The following is a 16171-nucleotide window of genomic DNA, read 5'->3' as shown; positions in this document are numbered from 1 at the left end:
ATTGGTTTATTCTCCTTTCTTCTTCATCACTTTGGTTGGCTACCAGAGTGCCTATGCAGGTTGGAGAGGAGACAGTATAGCAACAAAGCACATTGCCTCAACAAGGTCAAAAGTTGAGTTAACAAAAGTTAACAAAACAAACAAAACAAAAGTTAACAAAAATGTATGCAGTGTAAACAAAGTCATTTTTATCTTTTTATTTTCCAGTGTGGCTTCAGGGACTTATCAGTTCCATCAACATCTGTGGAATGCATTTTTTAGCGGTATATTTATAAAGGTAGGTAAGCTACAAAAGAGGAAACCCCTATAGTGTCTATGCTGTGCCTTAATATCCTCATCTATAAAATAGATCTATTAATACTCTAATAAAAATATTAAATATATTCAATAATAAGGTTTGTCAAGGAATGGAATTATATAAACCTCATGTTGTATCCCACTGTAACCATTTTATACCCCTTCTGATTCATTTAGAGGTAAACATTGTGCCCACTGTCCTCTGTAGCCTTTTCAAACTTTTCCTACCAAACAGTTGTAATGACAATGCTGGGTTTGTTTTTTGGAAATTTTCACTAATGTTCATGAAATGATATTAATGATGTTGTTATTTTGGGTTGACGCAATCATCACAAATAAGCATATGAGGTTTCAACATAAATGTAGGATCATTTTAGATTGCTTGCCCAGGATTTTGAAGAAGCCAAGAGAATGGCAGTGTAAAATTTTTAACATATTGATCTGTATTGTATGAGTTATAAAAATACACATTGCCTAATAAAACAAAAAAATAAAATACCAAGAATAGGCAAGAAACACAATACGTTGTACATGTTATAGAAGAGGTCAAGTATGGCATGGAAGTGTCATCCTTACCAAGTTTGGTGATGTAGAAAAATAAGAGAACATATTTTTATTTTTCTAATACTGTGCTTCAGAGTGAAACCTCAATAGATACTGACACAAGGTAGACTAAAGCAAACATCACAACATCACAAGGGACCATAAAAATGACACAAAGATTGGATGATTGTAACTAAATCTACAGAGACCTGGGAAGAGAAAATGCAGCTTGTGGTACATACACAAATACAAAGAACCACATTATACATGTAAGCTGCTGCCCAGGCAGATAAGGAAACATTATTTATTATCAGTTATCTGTTCTCAGGTTTTAGTTTTGACTCCGGAGTTATTGAAGATATTGCAAAAGTAACAAAGGAAAATTACTTTCATCCCTGCCTTCTTGAATAAACCCTTGTTTTCAAGATTCATCTGAGTTTTTTCAAGCTGCTCAAAGACTTCAAAATCTCATGACAGAGAGAAAACATATATCCTCTCCTCTGATCACAGAGAAAAGTCAGCTGAAAGAGAGATGCAGAGAATTATCAAGACAGGGACAATCCTTATAGCAAAGAGTCACCAATGTGATTTTGTATTTAGTGTCCCTACCACAGCATTCAAAACTTTTTTCATCTTTTCCTTACAAGTCTCATGTTACAAGTCTCATGGTTTTTTCAAGTACAGTATCTGCTAAATTATAAATAGAACATAAGGGGAATAATTACAGGAAGCCATTATGACTCAATACTGAATTGAATCTAATCAATCAGATAAGTCCTAGCAAGGGTGGGGAAAAGCCCAGAAAAGTTTTTTTAAAAAGATGAGAAAAGTGAAGGGGAAAAGCCAAATTTGGGTTTAAGGTAAATTCTTTACTCAGTGTGGGTGCCATGTGGTAAATTCTGAGATTTTCAGATGCTTAGAAGATTAAGAAGAAAAAGGAGGAAATGTAGAAAGTGAATAGGAAAATGCTGAACACAAATTTTTCTTTCTTCATTTTTACACCAAGGACCACTCTTACTCATTACCTGGCAGAGGAATGTTGCAAAACAGGTTTCACAGTTAGAATTACCCTCAATACCTTTTAACTCTGTCATTCATTTTCAAGGACAGCAGCAAAGGGAAACTTTAGAAATAGTCGAAAACGATAGTAAATATTAAATGATCAAAATATAAAACCAGAAGGAGAAGCTTACAGAACTGGATTCCTTTTGGTAGCACTTGTGGTAGAATGTGGTAACAAAATCTGTTTATCTAATAGAATATCAGTTCCTCAAAGGCAAGGACCATCATTATGCTTCTATCTATTATCCCACAGTTCCTAAAACATTTTTTGGTCCCTACATAGGCTCAATAGATATATGTTCGTTCTCTTTGTTAACTCCATAAATGGGGATCAAATGAGTCTAACAAAGGTGTACAATTCTAGAAATGAGCTTGAATTCTAAATTCATAACAGCACGAAATTTTGGTGATGACTTAATGCAAACTTGAGACCACCCCAGGTGCTGCTAATAATAACCTGAAGACTGGCTGGCATAGGTTGATAATCTCTGGGCAGGAAAGGCATAATTCATGAATGACTGGATTTGGGAAATAGATTGAAATAACTTCATTTACTCTTATGAAAGAGTTACAGTCATTTAAAGTTACCTTAGATAGGCACTCCTTACCCCTTGAAAGCATAAAATATTTTCTTTTTTTAATGTTTACTTATTTATTTTTGAGAGACAGAGAGAGAGAGAGAGATCATGAGCAGGGGAGGGGCAGAGAGAAAGGGAGAGAGAGAATCCCAAGCAGGCTCCACACTGTCAGTGCAGAGCTGGATACAGGACTCAATCTCGAGAACCATGAAATCATGACCTGAGCCAAAATCAAGACTCAGACACTTAACCAACTGAGCCACCCAGGGGTGGCTTATATTTTCAAATAATCACTTGGTTAGAATGAGTAAATGTGCATTTCCATTTATAACACTTATTGCATGTTATTGTGATTCTTTGATGATGTTTATAACTTTATCTTCCTCACTGGAATATATATTTCTTCTGTATAAACACAGTTTAATCCACCCTTTTAGCTTCAGTCCTTATAGTAGCCCATAGGTAGAGACATACTCAATAAATGTTTATTGAATGGACAACTCAAAAAAGCACAAATCTCTTAATTTGGTGTTTAAGCTGTACCACAAACTCTTCCCAAGCCATTTCCAGTATTTTAAGCACTTCTGTCCTGTCCCAAAATCTAATTTCTGTGTGTAATAAGCCTGTTTAAACCCTTACATTTCAGGGAAACATTTGTTGATACAGATCTTTTATATACATGTGTCATACAGTCATTTGTACACTTTTCCTTTGCTAAACCTTTGCTGAATCATGGTTAAACCAGACGACTGATAACAATTTACATTTGGGGCTAGTATTCTAAAATGGACTTTAGTCCTACCTTACTACAAGAAAACCCAGAACTTTGACATTGGCATATGTGCTTCCTATTAATTTTTTAAACTAAACATTTTATATTGGAATAATTTTAGATTTATATACGGGTTGCAAAGATAATATAAATGTCATAAAATTGTATGCAGAAAATCCCAGGGAATAATAATAATAATAATAATAATAATAATAATAATAATAAAAGACTCCAAGAGCTAGTAAGTGAGTTTTATAAGGTTCTAGGATACAAGGTCAATATAAAAAGTGTAACTGTATGTTTCTATGTACAAATGATAAAAAATTGGAAAACAAGATTTGAAAACACAATATCACTTAAATAACTTAAAAAATGAGATACTTAGGTATTAATCTAACAAAACATGTACAGGAGCTATATTCTGAACACTATAGAATGTTGATAAATCAAAGTGACTTAAATAAATGGAGAGAGTTACCAAGATCATGGTTTGAAAGACTCAACATAGTAATCATGTTAGTTCTTCTCAAAGTTATCTATGAAGCTTATACAACACCAAACCAAATCCCAGCTGGAGTTTTATAGATGTAGACAAGCCAATTCTAAAATTCATATGAGAGGGGGGCTCAGTTGGTTAAGCATCTGACTCTTGATTTCTGCTCAGGTCATGATCTCATGGTTTGTGAGTTTGAGACCTGCATTAGGCTTTGCACCGACAGCATGGAGCCTGCTTGGGATTCTCTCTCTCCCTCTCCCTCTGGCCCCCTCTTCTCAAAATAAATAAATAAACTTACAAAAATAAATAAAATGTATATGAGAAGTTAAAGGAACTAGAACAGCTAAAGCAATTTGGAAAACAAGAATAACGTTGAAAGAACCACACTACCAAAACTTAAAACTTACTATAAAGCTACAGTAATAAAGACAGTGTGGTTTTGGCAAATGGATAAACACATAGATCAACGGAATATACTGAAGAGTTCAAGATAAACCTATGTAAATGTGGCCAGTTATCTTGACAAAAAAAATGCACAAAAGTAATTTAAGGAAGAAAGGAAAATCTTTTCAACAAATAATATTAGAACAGTTGGTAATCCATATGAAAACAAAAGTGGAGCTTAACCTAAACCTTATACCTTATTAAAACATTAACTACAAGTAGATTATAAATGGAAATGAAAGGAAACTATTAAGAAAAAAAAAACTTAAGGTAGGGGAATGTGCAAAATGTGAAAGGGTGTGGGAGATACAGGCTTCCAGTTAGGGAAAGAATAGGTCACAGGAATTAAAGGCACTGCATAGGTAATGTAGTCAATGGTGGTGTAATAGCTTGTATGATGACAGATGCTACCCTTGTGGTGAGCAGAGCATAATCTATAAACTTGTCTAATCACTATGTGGTACACCTGAAACTAACGTAACATTGTGTCTCAACTATATTCAAGAAAAAAAAAAACCTAAAACAAAATGTTCCGGACTAGGGTTAGATCAAGAATTCTTAGAAATGACAGCAATACTATAATTCATTAAGAAAAAAATGATAAAGAATTATACTTTTCAAAATTAAAAAACTTTGCTTTGCCAAAGTCACTGTCAGAAAATTCTTAGGGGCACCTGGGTGGCTCAGGTCACCATCACACAATTTATGAGTTCAAGCCCCACATCAGGCTCTCTGCTGTCAGTAAGGAGCCCACTTCAGATCCTCTATGCCCCTCTCTCTCTACCCTTCCCCAACTCTCTCTCTGTCTCTTCTCTCTCATAAATAAACACTAAAAAAAAATGAAGTAGGGGTGGCTTGGGTGTCTCAGTTGGTTAAGCATTGGACTCTTGATTTCGGCTCAGGTCATAAAGACCCGTGTCAGGCTCTGTGCTGACAGCATGGAGCTGGTTTGGGATTCTCTGTCTCCCTCTCTCTCTCTGCCCCTCCCCCACACACTCTCTCTCAAAATAAATAATAAACATTAAAAAAAGAATGCATAGACAAGTTTCAGATTCATGGAACATATATGTAAATCACATAAGAGATTGTATATATATGTATATATATATAATTCCCCTATGTAATATATATATATATATTCCCCTTATAATGTATATATATAAGTATAGATATTATATTATAATTATTTATATTTTATATATTATAAATAACATATATTCCACCAAAATATACAAAGAAATCTCAAAACTCAGCAATAACAAAACTAACAATCCAATTTTAAAGAAATAATTAAGTGGGCGCCTGGATGGCTCAGTTAGTTAAGTGTCTGACTTCAGCTCAGGTCATGATCTCACAGTTCGTGGGTTCAATTGCTGCATCAGGTTCTGCACTGACAGCTCAGAACTTGGAGCCTGCTTCAGATTCTATGTCTCCCTCTCTCTCTCTGCCTCTCTGTGTCTTGTGCTTTCTCTCTCTTTCTCTATCTCTCTCTCAAAAATAAACATTAAAATTTTTTTAAAAAATAATTAGATATTTGAACAGTGTTACATTAATTAACCAAAGGAGGCCAGTTGACTGGGGAATCTCTCATGTCTTTGTAGCCTATGTAGCAAACGGAAACCTAAGCCAGAGTCAATGCACTAGAATCCAAGAAAATGAAACTTAAGAACATCCAATCACAAACAACAAATTTAGCTTCCCCACATTAAGCAATCACTTAAACTGTAGCCAATTAAATAATCGCTTTGCTTCTAATTCTTCTCTATACAAAATTTGCCCCTAGCTCCTGTTGGTAGAGCATTCTAACCACTTTTTGTTTGCTTCTGCCCAATTTTAAATGATGTATGTTCAAAGAAAGCCCTGAATATTTGAATGTGCCTCAATTTATCTTTTAACAACAGACACTTCATCAAAAATGATGTAACCACATGAAAAGATGCTCAATATAATTAACCACTAGAGAAATGCAAATTAAAACCAAAATGCAATATCTCTATACGCCTTGCACACCTAATAGAAAGACTAAAATGAAAAATGCTAATAATACCAACTGTTGGTGAGGATGTGCACCGGAACACATGTATTACTGATAGAAATGCAAAAATGAACATTTAACTTTGGAAAAGGGTTTAGCTGTTTCTTATAAAATGAAACAAACTTACCACAAGACCCATCTATCCAACTCCTGGGCATTTGCCCTAAAGAAATAAAAAGATTTTCACAAAATCCTGAGCATGACTGTTTCTGGCAGTTTTCTTTATAATAGACAAAAACTGTAAACAACCCAAATGTCTTTATTGGGTTACTGACACACTATGGTTCATCCGTAAAATTTAATACCACTTTGCAATAAAAAAGATCAAACTGTTAATACATGCAAAAGCTTGATGATTCTCATAAAATGCTATGCTGAGTGAAAGAAGGCCATCATACATATTATTTGATCCATTTATGTGAAATTCTCAAAAAGATAAAACTATGGTGATGAAGAACATATCAATGGTTGCCAAAGTTTGGCAACTTTGTGGGGGGGATATAACAATAAAGGTGTAAAACAAGGAAGTTTTTTGGGGTGATGGAACTGTATCTTAATTATGGTAGTGGTTACATAATCTACATGTGTGTTAAAATTCATAGAAACATACACAAAAAGAAAAAAGTTAATTTTGCTGTATGATAATATAAAAAGTTTAACAAGGGGCTCCTGTGTTGCTCAGTTGGTTCAGCGTCCATCTTCAGCTCAGGTCATGATCTCGCGGTTTGTGGGTTCCAGCCCTGCCTTGGGCTCTGTGCTGACAGCTCAGAGCCTGGAGCCTGCTTCAGATTCTGTGTCTCCCTCTCTCTCTGCCCCTTCCCATCTTGCGCTCTGTCTCTCTGTCTCTCAAAAGTAAATAAAAATATTAGAAAAATATTTTTAAATAAAAAAATAAAACATTTAACAATAAGCCCAGGATAAAAAAAGACAGCTGACAAAAGGCGAAGACAGAGGAAACAGAGCATAATAGCAGGAGTCAAAAAGAAGCATATTTCTGTGGCTACTAACCAGCCATTTGCTGGTGGACTACTAAATTAGATATAACTTTTCTACTCAAAAGGAAATTCTTTTTTCTTTTCCTCCCTTCTCCTTCTCTTCTCTTTCTTCATTAGTTCCTCACTTATCTCTCTGCCTAACTTATTTCCTTCTCCAGTACTCTTGCTATCATTTCTCCGATTTTCCAACCCTTTGTTGTCTCCTTTGTATTGTGTGTGTGTGTGTGTGTGTGTGTGTGTGTGTGTGTGTGTGTTTTCTTTTCTTCCTTTCTCTATTTGTTTCTTGGCCCATGCTGCATTCTAGACATTGATAAAGTTTAACCTTAGATGTTTTGATGACACTTCATAATTTTCTAGAACTTCAGTAGAAATCAACAATTCTGGGAGCCACGACTACACTTCAAATGGACTAAATGCGTTTGATGCCAAAAGTTAATTAATAGATTATATATCAGTTACAAAAAAGAATGGGAGGGGGACAGGAAATGTATAAACTAGACTAAATTAATTTTAGCTATTTCTAACTGTGTCACTGTGGTCAGTCTTCTAAAAATACAACATTTTAATAGTTATGATTTGACTTTGATATAACCGGCAGGAGCTGGTTGCCAAGAAGACCAATCTTGTGATTAGAGGATTGAAACTGTGGGGAGGGAAGAATCAGCCCCTGGACAATGGCTTAGTCAATTATTACTATGCAATGAAGTCACCATAAAAACCCAAAAGAACTGGGCCTGGAAAGCTTCTGGCTGGGTAAACGGGTAAACACGTGGAGATCAGGACAATGGAGTGCTCTGAGAGAGCATGGAAGCTCCTTGTCCTTTCCCTATACCTCACCCTACATATCTCTTTATCTGCCTATTGATTTGTATCCTTTATTATATTTTTAATTAGCTGGTAAATGTGTTACTCTGAGTTCTGTGAGCCTTTCTAGCAAATTAAATTCCTTTAATGAGGAAACTTTGGTGTGTAGCCAGTGTGTCAGTGGTGACCAGCATTTGGAGTGGGGGGTGGAGGACAGTCTTGTAGGACTAAGCCCTTTAATCTGTGGAATCTGTTATCATCTCCAGGTTAGTAGTGTCAGAATTGAGTTGAGGATACCATCAAGGTATCTGAGAATTGCTTGGTCTTGTGTGTGTGTGACCCCACCCTGTCTATGAAGAAATCGAGTCCAGGAGCCCTAAAAGACTTAACCAAACTATCATTGACTTTTTCTTTCTCCAGATTATGGATACATTGTTGAGTATCAAATGATTTTCTAAGTTAAACTTTTCAATTTCTTGTCTTTTTTTTTCCTTCCCACTTAAGTAAATATCTTTAAAAATTGATCTTAATTTTCCCGATATTGCTCAAATATGTGTTCTGCTTTCCAAGAAGAGATACTGTGAAGAGAGATAAAGTAGCATAATCACATTTATTTTACATGATTACATTGAATTATGTGATTTTAGAAGCTCAGGTAGGAAGACAGGTTATTTTTCACTCCTTTATTAATTTCCTAGGGTACAGAAGCATGTTTGGTTATATTCACAGATATAAGTATTTAAAATACATATCTTCTCAAGAGAAGTCACCAAAGGACTTTATTTCAAAGTATGCTGTGAGCAATAGTTATTAGTTTTTCACCTGAAAGAAGGCATGCGTTTGTGGAGGAAAAAAGGGAAAAACCGATAAGCAGATGAATACTAACTTGGTGAAGAGTGACTCTGTAAGGTAAAGGAAGTTTGCATGAAGCAAGGATGATGATGTCAAAGCCACATTTCACCTTCATTTTTTATTCTGGACATGTGCTTTGCTGTATCTGGACGTCTGGCATTGCAAGCAGTACTCAGTGCAGAATGGGTTCAGTTATGTGAGGATTGGAGCTGTTTTCCTCTGGGATAATGGATTGTTTCTTAGCATTGAATAATTGGAAGGAAGTATGAGGTCATGGAATTCTAAACCATCCCATTCCTATCCCTCCAATCTGATGCTAGATGATGGTTTCAGCACCCTGAACTTTCCCCCTTGCTGAATTATATACATAATCCAACTCCTCACATGTTGTGGAGTTTTTAGGATTGCCAGGTGAAATGTATGACTTTAATCTTCTTCATTTCTTTTGGTAAGGCTGAGACCATGGGAAGAACATTGAAAATGCATATTCATTTTATGTAGAAGTTCAAGAAGTTCACATTTAATATACATTTTCTTTGCATAGTCTTTATATGCAGAGCTGATTCCTAGTACTTTCAGTCCTCATACCATCTATTTTTATAACATCTGTACCTGGGTAAGGAAACAGCTTAGAACTGATATATTACTGTAAATCAATAGGGGAACTGGAGGTCGTTGTGAAATAGGATTCAAACTGAGTAGGTACTGGGAAAACTAAAGTTCAGAATACTCAGTTTGGGGAGGGGGAAAGATCATAGTTGCATAATAAATTATGCAGAGTCCATCTCTAATTTATTTTTTTGCTTTACATCCAATTACCAGTGATATTTTCCTCCCTTACATGCATTTACTTTAATATCTACCCTACTGTGTTTGTACCTGTCCTTGAAAATATATTTACCCATGTAAAATATGTAGCAAACTGAAACGTAGAAATACACACACACACAGACATACAACATAGTACACAAAGTATTACTGAACAACCTAATGTATTAAAAGAAAATCCAAAGTACTTAGTAACTACTGTCCAGACCAAGACAGGGAATATTATTAACACCACAGAAATCTGTACTGTGCTTCATCTCAATTTTTACCTCCTACAGAGATAATTACTATGTGACTTCTATTAACATTGATTGGGTTTTCTTGAGGTTTTTTTTTTTGAAATTTAAAGAAGTTGGATCTTCCTGTGTTTAATTTTTCTTATCTGGTTTCTCTCATTCAACATTGCAGTTATGAGGTTCACCTTTGTTATATACAGCAACATTTTGTTCTTTTTCATTTCTGAATAGTATTCCAGCATATAAATTTACTTATTGAATCTAGTTGTTTCAATTTTTGTCTACTGCGAATAATGCTGCTAGGAACATTCTTGTACTTGGATGTAGTCATTTCAGTTTAAAAGTTAGCAATGGTTGGAATTGCAGGGCCATAGCTTAGGTCTATGTTCTGCTTTAGTAGATACTGTCAAACAGTTTTTCAAAATGTTTGTACCAATATAAAGACCAAAAGCAGTGCTTAAGACTTTCTGTTGCCCCACATTCTTATCAACATTAGGTATTGTCAAAAAAATTTTGGTTTTGTCTTCATTGACCCTTTTAAGCCTTTCAGTGGTTGTGTAGAACTGTCCTGTGGGTGGTTTTAATTTGCATTTTGTAAAGACTGCTGCTGCTAAGCTCCTTTCATATGATCATTAGCCACTGGGATATTATATCTTTCTCAGTGATGTGTCTCTACAATCCTTTTGTCCATTTTAAATTGGAATGTGTCTTTAAAAATTTATTTTTCTTCACATATTTTTGGATGCAATTCCTATGCCAGAAATAAGCATTGCAAATATATTTTCTAACTCTTGCTCTGTGGCTTGCCTTTTTTTACTTTCTTGTATCATTTGTGATTTGTACTTTTCTCTCCCTTTTGTTTTCTTGTCAATGTTGTCAGAAATTATCATTAACATAATCCTATCAAAAAAATTATTTTAGATTTGTTGGGCTTTTCTTTTTTACTCCAGATTTTTATTTATCTTATTAATTTATTTTTCTGTCATTTTTTTTCTTCACATTCTTTGGGTTGAATTTCCTTTTTATTTTCTAACATTCTGCAATAAATAGTGAGATCACTTTCCCCATTCTTTTCTATTCAAATATGTGCATAGAAGTCCCTATATTCTCTAAGCACATTTTAAGCTGTATTTCATAGATTTTATCTCTGTTTTATAGTGTTATCATTTTCATTCAGTTTACACTTTTTTCCTAATTTCTGTTGAGATTTCTTCTGTGACCCATTGGCTATTTAGGCAGATTTTGCTTAGTTTTCTAACAGTAGAGTTTTTCAGAAAGTATTTTCCACTACTTTCTTGCTTAATGCCTCTATGGTTAGGGAACAAACTGCATTATTTCTGTCCTTTGAAGTATTTTGAAACTTGTTTATGGGCACCTTATAGTCAGTTTTACTAAATATTTTATATTCACTTGAAATAATACTACGTATGGAATTTGATAATTAGCTCAGACTTATTAATTCATTTAGATTTTGTAGGTTTTTTATTGAGCTGTGTCTACTTCTATCAGATATGAGAAAGCCTGGGAAAAAGTTCCTTCAATGATGTGAATTTCTCTATTTCTCATCTAACTCTTCCAATTTAGGTTTTATATAACTCAAAGCTATATTAATGAGCACATACAAATTTAGGAATTTGTCTTCCTGATATAATTACAAATTTATCATTTTATGATACCCTTTATTGTCTTTCCTGATACCTTTTTGTCTGAATTAAAAATCTACTTATCTAATATATGTATATCAGAAAAATAAATATTATAGCCCTCTTCTGGATGGTGTACAGGAGGTGCATTTACTATACTTTGATGTTTTCTGTCTTTTAAAATTTTATCTCTTGTAACTGCCATAGAGTTGGGGCATTGGGTTTGTATCTTTTCTCCAGTCTGACAATATTTTACCCCTTTTTAATAGCAGTATTTAGTTCATTTTAGTTAATGTAATTACTGATATCTTTGGGTTACTATCCTCCAAATTATCATTTGTATTCTATTGGACCACCTGTTTCTTCTTTCTATTTTTTCTTTTATCTTTTAGCTTTTATTAGCTTTTTCATATTTGCTAACTTCTTGGATACACATTTTTTTTTCTACTCTTTGTTCAGAGTTTCCCTGGATAACAAATTATTCCTTTTACCATTTCTCAGGTTTTAAAACATTGGAACTCAACTTATTTTCTCTTACCCTCTGAATTAATGTTAGCCCTATATCCAGTTATACAATATTTTAGATAACACAGTACATTTTTACTGTTTTGAGCAGTTAATATTATTAATTTATACTTAGACATATATTGACCCTTTTCCATGTTCTTTATTTTGATTGCCATTTCTGTTTTGGTCGGTGATCATTTTCTCTCATTTAGTTAGCATTTGCTGTTAATTAATTCTCTCAGCTTCTACTTTTCTAGAAATTTCTTTCATTCACCTTGACTTTTGCTGATATAAAATTCTAGATTGACAACTATTCCTTTTTATCAGTTTAGAGTTATTGTCTTCAGACCTGTCATCTCTAATGGGATATCAGATGAGTCGTTTTGTTGTTTTTTGAAGATAATATATTGTATTTTCTGATTGTTTTCAAATTTCCTCTTTGTCTTTTGTTTTTAGTCATTTCACTGTGATGCACTATGTGGTTTTCTTTATATTCCCATTGCTTGGAGTTCTCAATGCTTTTTAAATATATGAATTGATATTTTTTCTTTGGGTTGGGAAATTCCATTATTTTCTTTTCAAACATTACTTCTACCTAAGTTGCCAGATTACAATCATGTCATTACCTTTTATCATGTCCCATGTATCTCTGAAGCCATTTTCTGTATTTTCCACACCTTTAGTGCTCTATTCTCTAGTATGGATATTACCTATAGACTGTTCTTCTGGTTCATTAGTTATCTATACTTTATTTAATCTTCTCTTCATTTATATCTATCCATTTCTTAATTTCAAAAACTATATTTTTCCATTCTAGAATGTTATTCTGCATCTTATAAATTCTAGTTCTCTAGTATTTTATCATCTCTTTTATCAAAATATTAATTACCATTATATCACTAATCTATGGACCTTTTTTTAACTGTGCATTTTCTCCTTGGTTTAGTTTCTCATTAGGCCTGATATTTTTTATTAAATGATGGGCATTGTATATGAAAAGTTGTAGTAGCTCTAGATGATATTATCTTCTTCAGCTTGGGTTTGGTTGACTACCTTTGTGGGGAAATACATCACATTAATCCATTTAGGAATTAAACTAAATGGAGCCTGGGTCCTAATTCTGTAGGGCTCATTCTTCCCCTGATTTATCCTCTCTTCTTGATGTAGTTCTTTAGTGCTTCCAACTGAAGCCTATAGTGATTACTAAGGGTCTTTCTTACTGATGAATAGTAAGGCATAATTTTTGTTCCCTCAGCCGCATGAGTCAACTGAAACCATAATTTTGTTTTTCAGTGCCTTTTTGTTTAGCTTCTAAGACTAAGACTCTTGCCTGCAAAGTTGAAGAACTGAGCATGTGTCTTGGGTGTAAAATCACTCAGTGCAGGAGCTATCTCTGTACCTCCTTCCTTTCCAGGATCCCAGCCACTTCTTTCCTCACTGTCTAGGATTTCCCTAACTCCAATTATTGCCTCTCCAGTCCCGTGAGATTGCCAAAAAATCTGTTTGTTTTTCTGTTTCGTAGCTCAGCTTCTTACCAATTTTTAAGAATCAGCCAATTTTCCTGAGAGGAAAAGTGACTTGCAGAATATCAGCTCATCTCTCTGCTGTTTCACTTATATCTTGGCCCTTGAAGCCTTAGTTGTTTCATCAATTTGTAAATGCTTTAAAACAAATTTTTAAAACAGATTTTACGTGGATTTTCTAATTATTCTTGGCAGGTCTGCCACAAATGAATCTACTAGAACCTGAATAAAATCTGTGTATTTTTTTTTTTTGAAAATGTGCAGTGATATTTTTTGTGTGTATGTGTTTATTTTGCATCAACGATATTTTTATGTAACTTGTTTATTCAATATTTTACAAGATATATATGTATATATATGTATAGTTTGTATATGTGTGTATGTGTCTGTGTATATGTATATATGTATATATGTAGTTAGTATAGTTTGTTGTTTTTAACTCCAGGATAATATCACATAATTTGCTTTCAACACAAATTATGTATTCATCTACATTGTGCTGGACATTCACATGTTGCCTTTAACTCATTGCTACCAAGGACCATTTTATTGTGTATAATAACATACATATCACCTCATGGTCCTGAGTGATAATTTCTTTGTGATGTATATGTGCTAACGAGGGAATAGTGGAATGAATGTTTATACACATATAATTATTTACTTCTTTAAATGATGTTCTAATATAGCATCTTCAAAAATTATTTTGTGTTGATGTTTAAGTCAATATCTTTTAATAAAATATTATATAGATTTTAATGTCATCTCACTTTTTGAAAAATTCTTAGTAACACTGCATTACATATTTGAGAAAATTTCCCTGCTTTCCAAGAATTTGTATGCTTTAAAAATTAATTGTTTATGGTTTACAAAGACATTGTCAGTAACACTGCCCCACCCTAGATAAGTGGTCTAAACCTGTAATTATGATGGTCTGTAAGTGGCTGAAAGAAATGATTATGTCTATTAAAAAGTAATGTTTCAGTTTATTTTTCTTCACCACTTACCATAGTTTTGCATTATGTATTTAATGATAAGTTATTTGGAGCATAAGCCTTAAAAACTTTTATTGTCAGTATATTCTTTTACCTATATAAATTGCATATTTTCTTCCTTTTGATATGTTTTCTTGACTTTTTAACTTTAATTTTTCATCTCCATATTTTTAATAAATCATGATACATTCTATTATTTTAATTTTGTAGTCATTGTTTGGTACTTTCACTGTAAGCAGTATATTGTTAAACTTTGTTTTTTAAACATATTATGAAACCATTTATCTTGGAGTTTGTAAATCTTTTTGCTTACTTAGATAATTACATTTTAATTATTTTGTCTTTTTTTATATCGTTTGTAGTCATTTCAATTTTGCCCTTGCTGTCTGTTCTGTGTTATAGCTATTTTATGGTAGCTATAAATAAGTCCAATGATTTATTAGACATTAATCTTTGTCAATTGTACCAGTGTTTATTTTTATATTTTAAAAAATAACATTAATTATTAAGTAATAAAATATTTGTTAAATCTCCAGTATTTCAGTTGAAAATTTTAGTATAATCTTGCTGATCCCAGACTTCCCAAAAAACATAAAGTATCCCAATTTTTATTGTTATTGGAAGGCTAAGAGAAGTCTCACTTAAGAATAGATTGGAAGACCGAGGATAGATGTGTTGTAAGGAGCTAACAAGAAATAGCTTCAAGGTAAACTGAAACAGGACAAGCTTCTAAAATGGCTCCAGTTTGGGGTGCCTGGGTGACTCAGTCCATTAACTGTCTAACTTTGGTTCAGGTCATAATCTCATGGCTCCTGCTGTAAGCACAGCGTTGGCTTTGGCTCCCCTGCCTCCCTCTCTCTTTGCCCCTCTCCTGCCTTTTACGCACACATACTCTCTCTTTCTCAAAATAAATAAACATTAAAAATAATAAAAAATAAAATAACATGGCTACAGGTCAAATTCTTATTAGAGGACCAAGATCCAAGGGTTAGAGATGTCATTTCAAAGATTACAACTTAAAAACAAGCCTGGAATGTAAAAATAAAATGAGGTCAGGAGGCATGAAAAAAATGATGCAAAGAAGATCATGAACAAATGGGAACCTTGTGGATTATTTGGAGTGAGCATTGGTGGAGACCTTTGATGTATTTTTATGGGAATTGTTGGTATATAGCCAATAATATGTCAAGCTGACTTAAAGGATTTCAGTAGAGATAGTGTTATAAGAATTTAAATTAGAATGAATCCTTGAGTAACTGGAAAGTCAGAAACTTTGTAGTATAAATGAAACTTTAACTGACTCTTAAAGGAGAGAGAAGAGGTGGACAAACATAGGAAATGGAAGAATGCAATCTGACACAATAATAATTAATCTATAATTATGAAGAGGAGGGTCAATAAGGACAGACTGAATATCTTTGGAATATTGTTGGCCACTCTTTTTTTTAAGTTTTAATTTTAATTCTAGTTAGTTAATACAGTGTTATATTAGTTCCAGATACATGATATAATGATTCAACAATTCCATACATCACTCAGTACTCATCATGAGAGTGCACTT

This window comes from Prionailurus bengalensis, chromosome D3 (genome assembly GCF_016509475.1).
Source record: "Prionailurus bengalensis isolate Pbe53 chromosome D3, Fcat_Pben_1.1_paternal_pri, whole genome shotgun sequence".
Taxonomy (NCBI): Eukaryota; Metazoa; Chordata; class Mammalia; order Carnivora; family Felidae; genus Prionailurus; species Prionailurus bengalensis.
Note: the sequence above shows the minus strand (reverse complement) of the source record.